Below are 16,395 nucleotides of genomic sequence, written 5' to 3'. Positions count from 1 at the left end.
TAAGGTAGAAGCTTTATTGTTTATTTTATTGGTTCTAGTGGGAGTATTGATAAGTTGTTTGAAGCCAAAGAGGTTGATATGTGAGGTAGGGTAAGCATTGTTACAGGAGTGCCAATCTATATTAAAGTCACCAAGGACTAGTGTTTCTTGTGGAAGTTTGATAGAGAGTTCGTAGAGTATATCTTCAAGGGTATTGATGTTATTTCCAGGGGGGAGATATGCACAGATGATGTTAATGGCTTTATTGGTATTGATTTGTATTTTAGAGGTAATTACTTCAGCATAATTATTTTGAGTAAGATTTAGGTCTAGAGGAATCAGTTTAAGTATTGCTTTATACAGGATGGCTACACCACCTCCTTTCCTATTAGTGCGATCAAGCCTAATAATGCTATAACCAGGTGGGGTAATTTCGATGTCTTTAATTGAGGGTTTTAACCAAGTTTCTGATAGGCATAAAATATCAAATTTCTCAGTTTCAAGAAGGGCATGGAGTTGGGTAATTTTGTTACAGATACTACGTACATTAAGATGGGCAATAGACAAAGAGTTGGAAGGTTTAGAGTAGGAGAGGGATAAAGGTTTAGTTAGGTTTTGTTCTATGTTGGTTGCGATATGATGTGGACCAGGATTGGGGTGAATATCATCATCTTGTAGTAAGTGGTGAAGAGTAGGATATATCTTTGGTTTAAGATTATAGTGAATGTCATTTGTTTTTTTGGTATAGGTTTTTCTGAACTTGCAGTGTACTAATCTGTGATATCTGGCTAGAAGGTAGATGGACTGAGAGGGTGAATGCAAATAGGATGAAGATAAAGATGTAGATGATGTGGAGGTACCTTTAGAGGGCAGTGGAGTAGGGAGAGTCTGAGAGTATTCGTAAGAAGTTATGATGTAGGAAGTTACAAGAGATGATAACAATAGTAAAAAGATGAGTAGTCTTAGTAAAGCAGGTATAGATAGTGTGGGCATTGTGGTATCAAAGGAGTTATGCAGAGAAGTAGGAGGAAGTGAGATGAAGTAAAGTTTAAAGAAAGAAATTAGAAATTAAAGAGGGTGGGGTAGGAGGTAGGGATATAATGTGGTAGGAATAGTGTTTAAGAAAGGGGAGGAGGAGTAATTATGAGAAGAGAAGGTGTAATGAACTTGGAGAGTTATGTAGAGATTTGATTGGATAGGAGGTTTAAAGGGGTGTGTCCCTATTAGAGATAAAGGTAGGACCCCTGGGGGTGGGTGGGAATTGGGGGTAGGGTGGGGAGCGGAGTGAGCCACTTAGAGGCTGAGCGGGAAGAGAAAAGGTCCAGGAGAAAAACAATCAGTGAAGTGCTCAGAAAGAAGGTAAGTAAGGCAAGGGGATGTAAATATATTTGGTGTCAAGAGGTAAGAGCAGGTAGAAGCTAGAAATATCAGAGCAAGTGGAAAGAGAAAAGTGGAACAGAAAGGGGCTGACAATAGGTAAGATAGAGAGGTAGAGGAGGTTTCCAGAGGAAAAATCCCAGAAGTAGGGGCCACCTAATGACCACAGGGGATATGTCAATACTTGCTGCTTACAAGGCTTATGATTTAAAGCGAGAGGCAAGTAGCTAGGGATATTATTGGCAAATATATGATCAGTTGGTTGAGAGGAGGGGGGGTTAGTTGCTGGCTGCTGGCAGTGCTGACCTTGGGTTTTACAACTTCAATGGGAAAAAATTACAGAAGATTAAGAAGAGCAGGAGCTCTAGGTCATACTTTCTATTATTTTTCCACGTGTAGGCTCCACAGGGTGGGATAACTTGTGTTCCTTAAATTAGGTGAGGAGAGTAGCAGGTTTGGATAGGATGCAAGAGCCCAGACCTAAAGGTGGTCAGGAGGGTTTTACTGCTGAGAAAAGAAGGAGAGAAAGGAGATACTTTAGATTTAGAACAAGCACAGTCTACAGAAGGCACTACTATAAAATACACATATCATATACATGATTAAAAAATTCAGAGTTCATCAACAGTTCTAATTGAAGTTAATACAGGCAGTATCACAGCAATGAAATACATTTAACTTTATCATATAAAAAACTCAGAGATCCACAACAGTTCTAGTTCAGGCCAAAGCAGGATAAAACATTTATACTGTTTAAAGCAGCAGTTAAGAATTGATATGACATATCTGAGCAGACCAGAAAGTTTCAGTTAAGCATAGATACAACATCAAAAGCAAGGCTAAATTCCACAGATTACACTAAAATACTAGGTATTGGGTCAAAAAGCAATAAAAGTAAGTTAGACTATTAGATTAAGCTTCACAAAGTATAGTAAGTATAAAAGCAATAAAAGTAAGTTAGACTATTAGATTAAGCTTCACAAAGTATAGTAAGTGGGGTTGTGATAAGCCTCTGTAAGACCTAAATGCAGTGACTAAGGGTTCAGTTGAGCTAAAGGTGTTACTGTTAAAATCATATATAATCACCGATCAGTACACCAAGGAAATATAGATCACTAGGTGCCTTTATTTTAAAGAGAAAGTCTTATACACTAAGCGAGCCTTAGTTACAAGGCGCTGTTATGACACCTGTAGCGCCACTATAAAAAGTAAAACGCGCTGCTAGTGCGATATACTGTACAGGGAAACAGGATTTAACAGTCTACTAGCGCCATTATAAAAAGAAAAACGCGCTGCTAGTGCGATAAACTGTACACGGAAACAGGATTTAACAGTCTACTAGCACCATATCCTATAAAGGGAATTTAAGGCTACGAAGCATGATTAAAGGCTCATAGTTAAAGAAACAAGCTGTTCAACACAGCATATTGAAGTTATTTAAAAACGCCGATAAGGAGTGTTTTAAATGCAAAGCGTAGCACAGTAGCATAAGTGGAATGCTATAAAAAGAGCACGCTACACATACCGTAATTAGTAGATGGGCTGGGAAGGTAAAAATATATGTCAGAGTTTACTTATAAGGTGCGTGTATCATAGCTGAACATAGGAACAGGCTACACACAGCGCGCGCTACTACAACTAATCAATTTAAACAGCCAGTTTGCCGAAAATGGAGACCAGCGACTATAATCCCAAAATCTTAGTTGAGCATAGGAACACGCTACCAACTACGCGTGCTGCTACGACTACTCAATGTGAAAAGCCAGTTAGCTGTTAGCTGCGTCCAGAGACTGCAATTCCAAAGTCTGGGTAAGGCACTAACCAGGCACTAAAGAGGCAGAGATAACGACTTAATACCCTGTCTATAAAACCCTTCTGTAACCTAGATGAGTACAAAGTAAATGAGAGCAGATAAATGTAAGCGCTGATCTGAATCAGCTGTGTAGACCATGTACGAGTCCTCAGATTTATAATCTCATCTAGCAAAACTGATGTAAATTAATAAATGTTACTTATGTAATTCAAATACATGTGTACAATTGGAAATCTGTGATACTCAATAAAATAGTTTTGTAATCATGTGATTCTCATTTATATGTTAATACTGAAATTCAGTTTTTACCTTTTTTTTTTTATGTTTGCTTAAGCATACCAACTAGTGGAATCCTCTTGTTTCCTCAGTGAAGTCAATGTTTATCATAAGAGATTTTTCTCTTATTTTCATGGGGTTTATATCATTTAATCAAAATATGTATTAATTGAATACGTATTAATCGAACACTAATCAGCGAATCTCATTTCAGGGAACCCCAGACTTTTTTCCAGGGTTAGGAAGCACTTGGCCATCACTGCAGTGCTGTCTCAGAGATGGTATATGCAATTAGGAGGTGTGGGGGCGAAGCCCCCATTTGGGTGGGTTTGATTTAATGCAGTGTCTGTTCTGGACTGCTGGTAGGAAAGTGATTCCTAACCCTGGTAAAAAGTACGGGGTTTGCTGAAATGAGTTTCTCTCATTAGTGTTTGATGAATGCATATTCAATTAATATATATTTCGAATAAGTGATATAGTCCCATTTTCATGTGATACTTTGTTACATTATGCTTGTTGTGGATATTGTCAGACTAATTTTCACTCCATTCTCAAGCCTCCATGATCTCACATGAAGTTACAGCTATCCCTATCTATCTATCTATCTATCTATCTATCTATCTATCTATCTATCTATCTATCTATCTATCTATCTATCTATCTACCTATCTATCTGTCTATCGATCTATGCTCTGTAGGCCAGGCACAAGTAGCCTCCAAGCAGTCTTTCTATCTGTCTGTCTGTCTGTCCATCTGTCTTGATGCCCACTAGTGTGTTTTATACATGCTTTAGAATGTCTGCTTTATTTAGCTTTGAGTGGTCAGGTCACTGTCACATGGTCTCCTTCTATTCTTTCAAAATGCCACCAAACTTGATCCTGTTTTTTTTATCTATCTAATCTATCTATCTATCTATCTATCTATCTATCTATCTATCTATCTATGTCTATCTAATATATCTATCTGTCTCTATGTTTATCTCTCTATCTATCTATCTATCTATCTATCTATCTATCTATCTATCTATCTATCTATCTATCTATCTATCTATCTCTAATCTGTCTATCTGATCTATCTACTCTATCTGTCTGTCTATATATCTACGTGTCTAGCTATCTATGTCTGTCTATCTGTCTCAGCTACATAGACATGCTCTTTAAAGATACACTGAAGATATCATAGTCTATGTCTTTATTTAATACACAAAAGTTATATTTGTTTCTGACCTTCTCCACAATTAGGACAGATAGGAAAATAACACAACCATTGTTAACAGCCTTTCAGATAATCTCACCAGCAGGTTTAACATTATTGCTGTGGAAGCAGGTGGATATATTTGTAAGATACTTACTATAAGTTCATAGGTGTTTACTAGGCTAATGACCACAAAGGCCTTTTTAAGCCTAGCCATGCATCCCAAATCTTCAAGTTCTGATACCCTTGATAAGTGTAAGCATGAACCTGGGAGATGAACCATTTACAGGTTACCTATTTGCATCAGAGACATAGGTGCCAAACCAGGGATGAATTTCTGGTTTCCCATCCAATTGTCCAAGTTGCACTTGAATTTGATTATGGAGGAACTCTCCTTCACTTGGATGGGGACCCTGTTCCATAGACAAGGTAGCTATCTCTCCAGAATGTCCTATTTATATTACAGGCACGGTTTAAGTCTTTAGAGTGGATAATTCTGGTACTATTTGTTTTGTGGATATGCAGGAGGTCCATCAGAGGGGGTCTGACAATGCTCTGTATGCCAGGCATAGATCTCCCCTCAAAAGCTTGTAGGAGACAGAATACAGGGATAGGGCCTTGAGGTAGTCTGCATAGGACACATTACTAATGCCCTCTATTCTTTTAGTGAGGAACCTCTTTGGACATTTCAGTTGTTGGATATACCTGGTTAGGTACGTACAAAATGACAGGTCTGGTGAATATTGAATACAGTGGAACAATGACTTCCTTGGACATAGATGCCATACCTTTGTTTATAAGTTGCACAACATAGAATTATTTCCTCACCACTGTAGACACATGATGATCAAAGGCTAGATTACTATCTATGTGTGTCCCTAAGTCCCTGACTACTGGATCATCTCTAAGGGGTGTGTTGCCAATGTGATAGCTACCAAGGATGGATGACTTTCCAAAGGATACTATTATGCATTTCTTGGCATTTAGTTTTAGTCCATGACTCTGACACCAGCTGTCTGTGTCAGCCCATCCTGGAGAACATTTATGTCACTGTGAGATTCAATGACATCTCCTAATTTGCAGTCATCTGCACATTTAGTCAGCCAGAGGCCATTGACATTGGCCTTGACTTCTGAGAAGTAAATGCCAAAAAGAAGCAGTCCAAGGACTGATCCCTGAGGGACTCCACTTGTGACTGGCCTCTTTGTAGAGGTGGACTCCCCATTTCTAACATCCTGGGTCCTGTCTGTGAGCCAGTTGGTTATCCACCTGGTGACATACGGGTTTGTACCTAAGCACTTGAGTATGTCAGCAATGCCCGAGTGGGGTATTGTGTCAAATGTCTTGGCCAGGTCAAGGTAGGCAGTGTGAATGATTTTACCCTCATCCATTGCTTTGGTGACATTCTCAAAGAATTCCACCAGGTTGAGTAGGCGTGATCTGCCCTTGACAAAACCAAACTGAGTTGGGTCCAGAGTCTGGAGATTTTCTGTATCTCTGTTGATCATCTCCATGGCAATTCTTTCCATGGCTTTACGTATAAGACCAGTGAGACTTATGGTTACATGTAAGTGCCTTGGTATTATTTAATTTGTGGAATTATTTGCTTTTTACATTATAATATTCAAAAGTGTCAGTTTCTCCTTGTTAACACATTCAAGCTTAAAGCTGGAAAGAGTGGAACTATTGCTACATAAATGTTAACATAAAATTAACACACTGGGTAGTGGTCCGGATCATAATATGTGGGCATAATAACATTTTTTATTAGTTCTGTAGTTACACCATCTTCATCATTAAAGCTGTTTGAGCAGTTAGTAATATATCAAGCATTTGGAAACAAGTTTATTATTTTCTGGGTCACCACAGAATGAATTGGTCAGGGCTAAATAAGAAATGCTTGCAAATAGTATTAACAATTCACAATACAACAAAAATGACATTAGACTAAGCCAGCATCAACTGTTTTCACTTTAGTTGCCCTGATGACCACTAGTATGTTTTATCCATGCTTGAGAATGTCTGCTTTATTAAGCTTGGAGTGGCCAGGCCACTGTCATGTAGTCTCCTTCCATTCTTTCAAAATACCAAACGTGATCCTTTTTTTTAATGTAATGTGTTATGACAGTGAGAGTCCTTTACCGAAAGAAAGCAAACATTCATTAAACTGGAGCCACATTGTGAAGAATCAAGTACGACAGAGGCATTTATCTTATTCTATAGTAACTAGCTCACAGCAATACAGAGCATGTTGTTTCCTTGCAATTAATAAAGGCTATAGGAAAATAATTGTCTTTTTGGTTGACTTCTGCATCCAAAGTATCGCTCAATCAAAAAATTTAAGCTAGACACCATAACTACCTCACTCTTAATGTACAATGATACTTAGTTGCAGTGGTTCATAATGAGACTATACCATAAATTATACCTTTCTTAGGAGTATGAGACCTGATACTAGCAGTTCTGATACTTCAATAAAGAAACCTTATAAACCATTTCAAAAGCAGGAGTTCTGATTTGACCAAAAACGGTGATCTCCAAAGTTTGCTGTTATTCATTTATAGCATTTCTGGCTTCATTCAGCATGCGTTGCAGCACTTCCATACCACAACTGCATATATATATATATTTATATATATATATATATATATATATATATATATATATATATATATATATATATATATATGGAAAATAAGTACAAAAGAGCTGTCACTACTTCGTTAGTACCTTGCCCTATAAAAACAACACAGCAATATAATAAAATCAAAGTCGGGTAGGTACAATGGCAGATATCAGTACCTTGCATAGAAAATTTGATATCTGCCATTGCACCTACCCGACTTTGATTTTATTATATTGATATATATATATATATATATATATATATATATATATGTGCATATATATATATATATATATATATATATATATATATATATATATGTATATATATATATAGATATTTAGATATATATATATATATATATATATATATATACTAACTCTGAGATTAACATACCTTGAAATACAGAGAATTCATTAAATCTCTGGGATATTACTTCCACAGACTCAGTATATATTTCTCCTACAATTGCCCTTTGTTGAAAGGATCAGAATCATAGGATCGTAGGATCATAGGAGGTTACTAGGCTATTGGCCCTAGAGCCTTTAGAAACCTGGCCATGATATACCTTTGTTCCCTTATAGACAAAGATACATAGTCTATATTTGCAGCACAAATCTAAGATCAGCACTGGCTGCTCCTGTCCAACAGGGGCATAGAAGAAACCATCAGGGTAAATTGATGGTTTCCCATCCAATTGTCCAGGTTACGCTAAATAGGCCCATTGAGGAAATCTATTTTAAATTAATTGGGATCTGTCTCTCCAGCATGTAATGTTAATGTCACAGGCTAGGTTAAGATCCCTAGAGTGAGTGAATCATGTCACATTTGATTTGCTGATGTGTAGCATATCCATTAAGGCAGGGTTTTAGACTGCTCTGTAGGCCAAGTACAAGTCGCTTGTAAGCAGTACATATGATACAGAGTACAGTGACAGGTCCTTCAGTCTGCCCAAGTAGGTCATGTGTTGAAGCCCTTGAATTTTCTTGGTGAAAACCTCTGAGGTCTCTCCAGCTGCTGCAGGTGTCTGGTAAGGTACACACAGAAGGGAGCATTATACTCTATTTTTGGTCTGATGAGGGACTAGTACAGGGAAGTTATAATGTCTTTAGCTTTTGATACTATGCCCTTACTTATGTGATGTGCAAAGTAGAAGGCCTTCCTTACCACTGTGGACACATGATGATCAAAGTTAAGGTTGTTATCAACTTGCATTCCCAGATCTCTCACCACTGGGTTTGAACTTAGGGAAGCATTATTAATATTGTAATTTGCAGGGACTTCTCCTTTGCCAAAGGGGCTGATACTGCACTTTTTTCATGAAGTCTAAGTCCATGGCTTTGGCACCAATCATATATCAGTGTAACCCCATTTTGTAGTATGATGACATCACTGGGGGATTCAATGATTGCACCCAGCTTGTAGTCTTTAGTGAACTTGGTAAGCCACAGGCTATCTATTTTCACCTGAATTTCTGAGAAATAGATTCCAAACAGTGTGTGTGTGTGGGGGGGGGGTCTAGCACAGATCCTTGGGTAACACCACTGGTAACAGGACTGCTGGTAGAGTTGGAATCCCCAATATTGACTGTATGTGTTCTGCAGTGAGCCAGTTGGCAACCAATCTAATGACATATGGGATAATCCCCAGCTGGGTGAGTTTCTCAATGATTCCTGAGTTTGGAATTGTGTCAAAAGCCTTGGCTAAGTTGAGATAGGCAGTATGCACTGTTTTACCTTCATCTAGTGCTTTGGTGACATTCTTGAAGAAGTCCACCAGGTTTACCAGACATGATCTGCCCTTAATGAAGCCAAACTGTGTTGGGTCAAGAGTTTGATGGTCTCCTATATCCTTGTTGATAAGCTCCATGATGATTCCCTCCATGCTTTACAGATTAGGCTGGTTAGGCTTATGGGTCTAATGTTTCTAGGGTCGGTTGAAGGACCCCCTTTGTTCAAGGGGATTATGGTTGCTGTTTTCCACTTTTCTGGAACAAAGACAGTTCTTAGACGGTAGTTTAAGAGAGTGCCCAGTGGTTTGCTAACTCTAGTTTTATTCCATTTAGTAAACAGCATGAGACGTTATATGGTCCCACAGAGGCTGTGCTTCTGGCCTTGGAGGGGACAGTTATGACCTGCTCTTTGGAGATACTAGGTAGAGGACTGGTGAGAGGCATGCTTTGGGGCATGACTGGTGGGGATAGGGGGTGATGTTTTCACAAAACATGTCTGCTAGCAGATTTGTAATGTTCTCAGGTTCAGTATTATAAGTGGTATCATCCACTACTAATTTGACACAAAGCTGGGCTTTCCCTTTTAGATTTTGGACATACTGTAGCTAAAGAATGCCTTGCGATTATCCTTAGTTAAGGATGCTAATTCTGTTTCATAATTAGCTTTTGAGGACTTTACAAGATATCTAATTTGCTTGTTTAATCTGTGGAGGGTGTTCCTCCTCTGCTGAGACCATTCCCTCTTATTCTTTGACAGCAGTTTCTGGCTCTTGTTGTATAGCCTATTTACGCCTGATGTCCACCAGGGTGGCTTGTTTTTTTCAGAAGGACCTTGTTTTGATCTATTCTGGTATGGCTGAGTCTATGCATTTATATAGGTGTTTGGGTGCTTATACAGGGCGTTTGTGTACACCTCCGTATAGCAGTCATTGCTGCCAGTGGTGGCAGGGGGTTTGAAACTATTTATGCCATTGTTTAGGAGGCTATAGTTGAAACTTTTAACCTTATTGCTCTTGAGGGGTGATCAGGTACAATCATTACTTTGAATGAGACTAATTTTGCCAGGGAGGGTCACACACAAGAGGTGGTGCAGTGATCCCCCATGTTGGTGAGTACCAGGTCAAGGACATTAGAGTGTCTTTTGGGGGTGCAGACTATCTGTTCCAGAGTAAATGTGTTAACAAAGTCCAGGAATCTTAGGGTGAGCATGTTTGTGCTCATATATGTTTCCTAATTGATGGGTGGAATTTCAGTAAGAAGCATTATAAATAGGCAAAAGTAACTAAGGGGCAAACAATTAAAACTGGTGTATGATTAAGGAAATGAATAAAAGATTTCACTAAGGCAAATCACAACATGGAAATCATCTACATTTAATAATCTTAAAAATCACATTCTTACATCAATGGCCTAAACAGGCTAGGTTTGAAAGTGCTTTTGTCAGCTTAGCTTGCTGGAATTTATCATGTTTTGCCAGGAATGGTTCTACAGGAATCTTAGGACTGATGTGCAAATACAAGCAATTTCTGGGTTCCATTCATGAAAGCTGCTATTGTTACTGAAATCAAGGAGTATAGTAATTCTTTACAGGGTTTACTAAACTAGCTAATGAGTAGCGGATCTCATGTGACTTCTGGCAATCAGTTAATTGTTTTAGTATGATCATCCTCCCTTCAAATCTAATAAAATGTCATGAAATGCAAATCACAAATTACTTCCTGCTCATATTTTACTTTTTTCTGCCTCAGCCTTATTCCTTAAGATGGTTGCTCCTGTATTAGTCATGCCTCTGAAATATATCTTCAGCTACACTTTATGACAGGGACCATAATGCCTACATTAAAGTATGCTACTATCTTTCCACTGACATATCACCATACTGCTAATCTTAGTTCTGTCACCAAAACTACAAGTAGTGATACTCTGTAATAAAATCTCTACAATCTGCAATAAATAAGAATTTCTTTCACATATACACTCTTGGTTTACAAGGTAATATAACACTCTTAGAGCCATCAACAGTGGCATGCTGACTGAGTTCTCATTAATTATTAGAACTTGTTTTCCTTTTTGGATTCCCACAGCTCTTCATTAGATGCCTCTGGTTCCTCTCTTTAACCATCAGGTATACTGGATGCACTTTAACCTCAGTTGCAACAGAACTTACCCTTGTCCATGACTGGTGAAGAGATAAAGGACCCAGAGCAGCATTACTCTGTTATCAGGAAGCATTTTCTTCTATTTCCTCACCAACTCATGTACTCAGTAACACATGAGGGCAGGTTAGGAAGTGAGTGAAAGCATTAATCTCATCATCACTTCCAAGAGGGCTGGTGTTAAGAGAATATCCTGTCCACCCTTAGGCAGCACATTGCAGTTTTATTTTTCCTGGATAACACCAGGGAAATCAAACCATGAAAATATACCCAAGTCCATGCTCATCTTTCTTCCCAGCAAGACGAACATGCCCATCATCTCTGCCCATGCCGTCAATCACCTGGACTGCTATTCAGGTTCAAATCACCTGGGCTATAGTCATGGATTTTGTCTGTCTATACAACCAGCAGAGGTGATATGGAGAATGTTTTATTCATGGCTGCTCTCTTTGTTGTTATGAGACGGCAACATAAATCAGCTAAGCACTTGCCCCTTATCTTTATATTTAAAACTGCTGTACAGTATATGGCAATGACCCTGTCAAGTGTTTTTAAAACTTCCATTGCACTGAGGTACTCTCTGTAATGCAAACTCTTTGATCTTAAATGACTGAGCTTTACCTCTACAAGTAAAACCTAATGGCAGATACCCTCCTCTACATATGTTTGGATAATATTGCTCTCGCACCCTCTACATAACAATATTAAATCTATAGTCTCAGTACTGTAGGAAAAGGGGATCTTGAACACAGGGTGAATACACTTTCATGAAATGAAGCCTTCACAATTTCAATATTTTAATAGCAAAGACAGTTGAAAACAAAAAAACAGGGAAAGGGATTAAGGGAGTTAGTGCCAAATATAAAGTCAAACACTTATAAAAAAGCCAGTATCAAAGCTACCTTACACATCAAACCTTTCTTTTTATGTTTTTCTCCCATTCTTCTGCTGATTGCTGCAGCTATCCTGTTCAGTCCCAGTCCTGTTACACCTACTCTTGAGACTGCAGTTATTCTTCAGTAGTTCTTCCATATATGCCATTTCACCAGACAGGACTTCTGACTTCTTTGGTGGGGTATAACATAGAGGGTATTACATAGTTAAGACAAAGTAGCAAGGAAACAATGCATGTGAGAAAACCAAAACCATGAGATGTCATTCACAGGTGCATAGGTTCATAGGTAAGTGTTAGACAATCTGTGTGAAGACCATTTCAATCCTAGCCAAAAAACCCTATTCAAAATTTCCCTGTAGCCTCATGGAGGACAAAACAAGATAAACCGGGAGAGAATTTAAGGCTGCCCATCCAATAACCTAGGTTTACCTTGAAGGTGGAAGGGTACTACTCTGCTGGACATGTAGTGGAAGTTTCTTCCAGAGGTGAGGGAGGCATTAGAATATCAATCTATTGTGCCTGCATGTCCTATTAATCTGCTGATGAAGGTTTAGCCCCTTTAACCAAATATTTGATGTACCTTTATTTCTGAGAAGAAATAGGAAATCAAATAAGGTTTGAACTTTTGTGGCACAAAAGGCTAAACATAGATCTCCATGGAGGAGTCTGTAAGAGACTGAGTACAGAGAAAGGCAGCCAATATCTCTTGATAACGGCAATTTTTTTGAGGCCACTGATCTTTTTAGTTATTAATCTCTGAGGTCTCTCATATTTCGTGATGTGTTTATATAAATACATGACAAAAGGTCCATTATATTCAATAATAGATCTGATAAGATATGAGTAAAGGGGAATTAGGACTTTGTTGGACATAGTGGAGATGCCTTTGGAAATTAGATGAGCCAGATGAAAGGCTTTCTAACTACTATGGAGACATGATGGTCAAATGATAAGGAATTATCAACAACAGTACCCAGATCCCTAACTACAGTGTCTGATTGGAAGGATGCATCTCCTGTATGGTAAGTAAAACTGTTTTCTTTAGCAAAATTAACTGTGCTACATTTTTTTACATTTAATTTGTAACCATTGTCCTTGCATCAGTTGTTACCATGATGTAAGATGTGCTAGGGTAATTGTGAGCCAGTTGTAGATTGAATAGCAGCACACAATATAAAGTCATCTGCAAACTTACAAACTTCGTTAATCAATTGCCAGGTCTGAGAAATATATGCCAAATAGGAAAGGACCCAGAATTGAGCTCTGTGGTACACCACTGGTAACTGTTTTGCTTTCAGAAGTGGCACGTACTACTCTAACCACTTGGGTTCTGTTAGAAACCCAGCTAACCATCTATTGTAGAGTATAAGGATTTATACTCAAATTTACAATCAATAATGCTTCTATGGAGAATGGTGTCAAAAGCCTTGTCCAGATCTAGATATGCTGTATGCACCTCATAACCAATATTCATCATTTCAGTTACTCTTTTAAAGAAATTAACAAAGTAAAAGATGCAGGACCTTCCTTTGATAAAGCCAAATTGATGAAGGTCCAGGACTGAAAGATTTTCAATGTCCAGATTAATAAAGTCTGAAATAATGCCAATATTTACCAGGGTTCATGGTTGGGCCACACTTGTGCAAAATAGCTGTTTTCCAGCCTTCAGGAATGTGACCAGTGGAGAGTTTAGATGAAATAGTTTAAGTATGGGTACAGAATATCCATATTTGGCATTGATACTCAGGCAACCAGGTGTGTTGGCAGGGCCATGGATGAAATATTTTCAGTTTCTGAAAAGTCTGAGTGAACTTGTTTCATAGTAATTAAAGAGGATGGTTGGGATTGTGGAGCCTGTCGGATAGCTAAAACTATGGATGGAGTAAATTTGGCACTAAATGTGTTATTTGGGAAATTAGTTGTGTCCTTCGAGTCAAAGAGTGCAGTATTAATGTGGACTAACTCTGAACACTGTTGTAAGTAGTTCTTAACTTCCTGACATAGTTAAATTCCACACCAGACAGTCAATTGCTGTATCACAGAATGTGACATGCAATGAAAGCAGGCATCTAGACAGTGTATTTCTGTCTGCCTTTCACAGAACACCTATCATTCACCTTCCTTGAACAGGAGCTGTACTTGCACTCCTCATCACAACTCTAGCAGCTCATCAGGCCATTTTCTGAACCTAAGTCTCCAGTGCCACAGATGGTCACCCTTCACCAGTGACACAGATGGTCATCCTTCACCAGTGTCACAGATGAACACCCTTCCCCAGTACAGGTAACAAACAGGGTAGGTCTATACTAATTCAATTAAATAATTATTTTACTAGCATTTGGAACTAGTTACATAGAAACAAACCATCAGATAATATTAACAAAACTGTATATGTGACATTTGATAGACCACAAAACTGTAAAATGCTGTCACAGTCCATAGCTTGTTTGTCTTAAAATTACTGCCTCCACAACTCTTAAATATTGATATCTGGGAGTATGGTTTGGTATAGGTGATCCAGTTAAATATTGTAGGGAAAATGGTGTAGATAAGAAACATAGTTAAAATATTTCTACAAGTTATCCAATCTCTTAAGTTTCATAACTAACATGGCAACAGAAATCAATCTTAAATTAGGATGTGCCTTTTTTTTGACAGCTCTCATTCCTAAGATAGTAGAAGAATCCTACAAGTTACTGTAATCACAATTTGCCATTCTATTTCCAAAAAGAGCACCATTGCTAACATGAGAAAAAAAAACTGTTTGCCATTCACCTCAAGGGCATCAGTAACATTAGCTGTTCTGACCTTCAAGCCCATACCCATTGGTTACAGTCATCATCGGCCAGAAACTTACAAATGAAAACCTTTAACTACTCTTTGGATAACAGGAATTGAGAGTCTTGACCTTTAATATGCCTACCTTTGGATTGCCATGTGGTGGAAAAGGCTTCACAAAAGTATTATATAGATAGATAGATAGATAGATAAATTGATAGATAGATAGATAGATAGATAGATAGATAGATAGATAGATAGATACATAGATAGATAGATAGACAGAATATCATACATTTAAGAAGTACCTATAAAAACAATTGTTTGCAATGCTATGGATAATTGAATTGCTCCCTAATAAAGATTATATTTTTATACTCTGCAAAGTTTTCTTCTTTTAGAATTCTATATAACAATCAAATATTTTCTTATGCTATTTATCTGTTTTTGAATCCTCATTTTCAGATTTAAGCATTATATCCTTATTGATGTTTTCTAAATATCGCTTTATATTGTTGGCCATGTAAAAAAGATAATTATTTCATTTGTACTGTATAATTTTCATTGGTGTTCCAACAACTACCTTTAAAACATTATGAATAAATGCAGCAAGAAAGCAATTTCTAACAATGAAACAACAACCACTCTGCCCATCATTTTATATACTTATTATAATGAAAACTATTTCATTAAAAAAAAAAAAATATATATATATATATATATATATATATATATATATATATATATATATTTGCATATGACCAAGAAGTTTCTTTTCCATAGTATCTGTTCATTCCTCTGTCTTTATGTTTCCCATCTAGTATCCAGTTTTAATTACACTTTCTAGTTTTATTTAAATTCCAGTAAAATTGTATCAATAAATTTCTACATTTTCTCCATCACATTCATGTTATAGCAGTATTTGACACATTGTATCAGTTTTAAATATTCAAGTCATAGGCTACCCAATTTGGCTGTATGTCACATTCTCCAATACCTTGCCATTACCATTTTTGGAATAAGCACCAATATTAATCTAATTGTCAGCTCTTCACTTTCCCATCCTATTTTATCATTTTCTATTCCCAGTGTTAACACTTCCCGTGATCATGTTATAGGCTTATAGTTGTACCCTTGTACATTCCCAAAACATGTACAAAATCTCTGTATCCTTCATACTGCATCTCCAGCACTTTATTTGCCATACCCCCCTTTCACATGTTATCTTATTGGGTGTGTTATTTCACAAATGTAATATCCTCATCTGTTGATCCCATACATAAGTCCATTTCCTAAGAGGGTGACATTTTCACATATTTGGTTCCATTCAGTGTATGTGTCCATCCCTTGTGTATATCTTTCCATACCTTTTCAAGTCTAGCCCTTCCGTTCTTACTCCTATTTTGTTTGGCAGCCTTGTATAGTAAACAACCACACCCCCATGGCTTTTCACACTCCCCCTTAAATTCCATCTATATTGTCTACTATTATGTCTTGCTTTTTGTAGGTATAGCCTATATAAATCTTTTGTCAATGAATTACATTTTCCAAAATGTTCACTTCTGTCCT

Source organism: Protopterus annectens, chromosome 2.part1 (assembly GCF_019279795.1).
Source record: "Protopterus annectens isolate FY-2018-M chromosome 2.part1, PAN1.0, whole genome shotgun sequence".
Lineage (NCBI taxonomy): Eukaryota > Metazoa > Chordata > Ceratodontiformes > Protopteridae > Protopterus > Protopterus annectens.
This window is presented reverse-complemented; position numbering follows the sequence as displayed.